The sequence below is a fragment of the Cebus imitator genome, unplaced genomic scaffold (assembly GCF_001604975.1).
Source record: "Cebus imitator isolate Cc_AM_T3 unplaced genomic scaffold, Cebus_imitator-1.0 Scaffold403, whole genome shotgun sequence".
Taxonomy (NCBI): Eukaryota; Metazoa; Chordata; class Mammalia; order Primates; family Cebidae; genus Cebus; species Cebus imitator.
In genome coordinates, this window is record NW_016107718.1 from 106,466 (window position 1) to 111,963 (window position 5,498).

The following is a 5,498-nucleotide window of genomic DNA, read 5'->3' on the forward strand; positions in this document are numbered from 1 at the left end:
TCTAAAACTATACTGAAGAGAGTAGAATCAGAAACTAGCACTGGAGGCAAATTATTCTGAGCTGTTCAACTTCTTACATGTTGAGGCTCATTTTAAAAATGGCATTTGTATAGCACACTGAGGTAAATGGACAAAGTTCCTGGGTTTCAGCTGCCCCAGGTTCATTGGGCCACTCTAGAGCCTGAGATCACTATGTCACCTATATACAGGTTGCAGTATTCAACCTTGGGTTCACATTGGAATCTCTCAGGAAGTTAAAAACATATATTGAATCTGCTCTCCCCACCTCCCAGATAAATATACATTTTATTTTGTTGGTCTGGCATGCAGACGGGGCATTACGACCCTTTCAAAACTCCCAAGCGACCCTAAGGCATAGCCAGGGTTAAGAATCACCGCATTGGAATGTAGTTAAGGAAACTTTTAAAAACTTATCAGGCTCATCTAGTTTCCCAGCTCGGAACACAAATATGAGGGTTTTTTATTGTTGCTGTTGTCAATTCAGGGAGGTACAAAAAGGAAAAAGTAAAATTGCAAAGTTCAAAATATGAAAATAAAAACCCTCCATTTCCTCCCAAAGCAACCACTATTGTTTCTTTTGATTTTTTGAGAAAAAGTTTATGTACATATCTGCATGTTTGTATTTCAAGACATAATTTTTGTTTACATTAAAGAGAGCACACCACATATGCTTTGCCTTTAATATTCATTACATCATGGACCTGTCCTTTGAGTATGCAGTACACAGGTAGGAAGTAATTCACGTCTGTACTGTGTTTTATTGAACCATTCCCCCGTGTTATCACTTTAGCTATTCTCATTATTTCATTGCAATAAGCATCCTTAAACATGGATTACAAGCTTCGCAACGACCTTCTGCGAATATTTTTATAGGATAAATTCCTGAGTGAAATCGCTGGTCCTATCTAAAATCTGAATAAATGTAATGAGATGAACAAACACCTAAAAAGTAAACTTGATGCTATCCACATTTGTCAAGCACACGAGTAGGCCTGCCAGTTTGAAGGTGCTGGCAGGGCGTTGTTGGCCAGCGATCTCTATCAGCCAGGGGTCTGCCAGCAATGCCATAGAGGTGGTCCCGGGGACTGGCCTTCTCAGGTCACGTGGACGGCCTCGCCCCACCCCGTCGAGTCGCCGCGCGTGGCTGGAGCTCCTGCTCGTACAGTCGCGTCACGCGGAGGCGGAGCGAGGACTCGGGGACAGTAAGTTCTGTTCTCGCCGCGCGGGGGCGGGGCTCGGGGCTCGCGGGTCCAGCTGCTTCCGTCCGGGCCGGGGGCTTGCACTCTGCGTTCCGGCGGTGTCCGGGCAGCAATCTCGCGGCGTTTGCTCCTGGAAACTGCGAGGCCTGTGGCCTTCCTGGGCTTCGGTTCAGCCTTAGTTAATGGTTAACCCTCCACGGAAGGCTTTCGCCCAGGCACAGGAGACCCACTGGGCTTGTTCACCTTGAAACTTTGGCCACATCTGAGACCCGCCACCTCAGGAGTGCGGGCGGGTCGTTTCTAACAAGCTTTGTTGGCATTTGCGCGCTCTATAGAAGCGGCCCCCCGGCCGTCCTAGGTACTGTCTCCTGGAGTCTGTAGTCGAGAATTTCCTGCACCTGGACAGCCACGTGCAGCCTCAGAACTGCGGGCCGTCTTCACCAAAATGTTAAACACAGCTTGGAGTTACACAGGATAACTGCCAGAGCTGGAAGGACCTTAGAGGGGCCAGCGAACGCGCTGTATTTCCTGCGGTTAGGCCTGCGCTAAACATTTGATGTGTGTTAAAGCATTTATGTGCTTTACCCACACCCCTATGTGGCGGGCCCTTGTCACAGTAAAGGAAACTGCAGCACAGTGAAGTAAAGCAACTTGCCCCAACTCACACAGAACTGGGATGCAAACGCAGGTGTAGCTCACTCGTGATCACAGTTCAACATCAGACAATGGTGCTGATTTCCAGAGCAGCTACATGACTTAATATAAAATTATTGGGCAAGCGTTCAGTTGTAAACATTCGTGAACATAGCTGTTGCACATTAGCATTCCTAATTTTTTTTTTTTTTAATTTGGTACCATCTTCTTTGGTGACATATAAATATCAATGCTATATATATCACCAATATACATCTTTGCTGTGCTTTGCTAAAAGGTTTTTGTGTCTTCAGGATAGTTTACTTGCAAGTTACATGTTTTTACAAATCTGTGGGTGCTGCCTGAATAAAACTAATGCCTGCTCCTTACCGGTCTTGTGAAAATTAATGAAATTATATTCAAAACGTCCAAGCAGTGGGCACTTACTGAAGGACAGCTAGTTTTATCTATTTTTATTCTGCCATTCAGAGAGATACCAAAACTAAGGCATATCTCTCCCCTGAACCTAAAAGCAAGGGTGTCATACTTGAGATAAACATTCTGATAATGTGTAGGCAAAATACCCAGACTTAGTAAAAGCACCTTAGTCATGGCTTGAGAGCACTGACAAGTAAGTGCTTTTCACTTCATGTCGCTTTTATCTCCAATGTCTTATGGAAATTTGAGTTACACTAAATATTTTTAAAAATTCAACTTATATTTATTCCCCATGTTGGAAAGGGATCTAATAGTGACTGAGTATGCATGTAGTTAATTTGTAATTTTATATGGAGTTAGCACCTTTAGAAACCAATTTTAGGGACAAGCGAAAAATTTTTCTCAAAGAGAACATGGAATAAAACAACTCAATTTTTCAAAGGGAAGTTTTCCTGTAGCCCCCAAAGTGGATGAGTCCTTTGATTTTCTGTTTCATTCACTTAAGACTCTACTAACTTAAAGTACACTTAAAATAGAAGAAATATATTGGGAGTTTATGAATAGTTCATCAAAATAATAATTAAGGTGAACACATGGACTTTTACTGTTGTCTCAATGGATCATGATATTCACAGTATTAATAATATGGGTTTACATTAATTAAATGTAAAAAGTCATCCGATATTATAAATAGTGTCATTTATGGTAGAGGAAACTATTATTTGACATATAAAATAATACTTTTCTAAGTAAAATGCAAGGCCATAATCATAGTTCTCTGAAACCTTTATCACTTAGCCCCAGTCTTCTCTGCTCCTTTATCAGCCCCTCCAAAGTTCACCACAGCTTTTCGGGTTGAAGGCAAAACCCTGCAAAGACTAGGAGTTTGAAGAGACTCACATTTGAGAAAGGCCTGCATTTGGTTCTCATTTATTTGGGAGTTGGGAAAATGTAGTTCACTTTTGATGTTATACTTCATCTCTTGTACTCTGTTACTTTTTGATAGTAGTACTTTTCTGTTTTTTGCCTGGAGGAAAAAAAAAGAACTATTTATTACCTCCTTTGATGCCAAATTTTGAAATTAGCTGTACAAAATTCTCAAATAGTTCATTTATGACCTATGCACAGTCATATTCTCTGAGGCTAGAAAGGACAATTTTATTCCATTTTTCTTGGGCTTGGGGTCGTTTGCTACATAAATATAAACTAGGATACAACTTAAATCTTGAAAACAGAATAATTTTAAATGTAAGAAATAAGTAAATATTTTTAGACATTTAGGATATTTTATGTTTCTTATCCCTTTGCTTTTCTTTATATATTTACCCTATAGTACGTATATTCATGAATAATACACTAGTTTTGCCACTTTTGTGATAAAAATGGAAACATACTCTGAATTCCTTTTCAAATTTTTCTCTTGCAGTTGCGTTTTTTGAAATTAATCCAACTTGATGTAGAGATACATTTTTCACTGCTGTACAGTGTTCCATTGAGTGAACGTACACGATCCGTTCCACTGTTGAAGGGTTTTGTGTTGTTCTTGTTTTTTGCTGTTGTAACCGTTCTTGTGTATGTTCCCTGGTGTACCTGTGCACATTTCTCTGGCATATACTCAAAGTGGGAGATTATTATTGTGTTTAACTTTACTAGTTAATGCCAAACTGTGGTAGCAATAATTTGTGTTATCACTGGTAGTTCCATATTTTCACCAAAACTTGGTATAATTTTTTGTCAGCCTGGCAGATAGAAAAGTTTGAAGTATCACATTAATGGCTTTGCTTTGCATTTCCGTTGTGTTTTCCTATTAATGAGGTTGAGTGTTTTTATATGTGATTGCTGGCCATTCAGACTTCTTTATTTGTGAAATGTTTGTTCATGTCTTTTGCTCATTTTTCTATGATTATTTGTTATTTTTTTTTACTGGCCTATAGGAGTTGATTCTCAAGCCTTTGTCAGTTATATGTGTTGCAAATTTCACATTGCTTTTGTTTCTTTTTATTTAACTTCTTTCCCCTTCTTTCAGTTCATTCCCTTGTCTGTTCCCATTTTTCTTATAATTACTCCTCTGTTCTGTCACAAAATGTGATGAAGGCTGCATGCCCAACCCTGAAGGTAAATACTACCACCTGAGCAATTTGTGTTCTTTGAGTACCTGCCGAAATCAAATAAAACCAGATGACAATTCAGAGAGGGTATTCCAGCTTCCTATCAGCCAGAGCTAATCCAGAAAGTTGTGGCCATGGTCCTTTTTGCCTTTGCTTTAAAATAATAAACTTTGGCTTTTTATTGTGAGATAATTTTTAAAAACAGCATGTGTATTGCTTTTCTACCTTCTCCTCTTTTTAAAAGAAATTGTTAAAGCAAGAATTAAAAATACAAACTTCAGAGTACAAAATTTGACATCCCTGTAATTTTCCAAGCTTGATGTATATAATGCCTTCATTTATACATTGAATTCAAAGCTCCTGTCTCTCCCCATCAACACACATGCACACATGCACAAACATGCAAACATATACTTCTCTACCTACACTTCAATTTTGTACCCCAGATTTATAATGATATCTGATATCTGTCTTTCACATGGCTCAGAACTATTTTTCTCAAAACAGTGACCTATAAATTCTGTTTTTCTAAAGTTCACTCCTAACACTAACACAGAGATTTTACTCTTAATAATTCTTGTTTTATAAACTTACTTTTTAAATGAACCATGTTCTTTATCTGTTAACATTTTAAAACTTCCAATCAGTTATACAGAATTAAATAAATATTTAGAGCAATATTTATTCTCCGTAGAAGGTCTGAAGTCAGTTGGTACTTCCATGAAAACATTTTCCCATTTTTTGGGAAGGGATTGGCCCATAGTGTGTAACAATTCTAAGCTAGGTACACGAGGTACAAATGACTTCTTTTTTAATTTTATTTTATTATATATATATATATATATATATATATATAATTACACTTTAGGTTCTGGGGTACATGTGCAAAACATGCAGGATAGGTACATACATGGCAATGTGGTTTGCTGCCTCCATCCCCCGTCACCTATATCTGGTATTTTTCCCCCTGTTATCCCTCCCCGACCTCCCTACCCCAGCTGTCCCTCCCCTGTTCCCCTACAACAGACCCCAGTGTGTGATGCTCCCCTCCCTGTGTCCATGTGTTCTCGTTGTTCAACACCCACTTATGAGTGAGAAC

The 5,498-nt window shown here is 39.0% G+C and overlaps 1 protein-coding gene across 2 annotated transcripts in view; it reads left to right on the forward strand.

Moving 5' to 3' along the window:
* The first annotated feature begins 1,125 nt into the window (after positions 1–1,125).
* RFESD (Rieske Fe-S domain containing) overlaps positions 1,126–5,498 on the forward strand; it is a 17,388-nt gene continuing 13,015 nt past the window's right edge. For both annotated transcript variants that reach the window (XM_017508851.2, XM_017508852.2), the window contains exon 1: positions 1,126–1,223. The gene's annotated coding sequence lies outside the window, so the exon portion shown is untranslated. The remainder of the gene's footprint in view (positions 1,224–5,498) is intronic.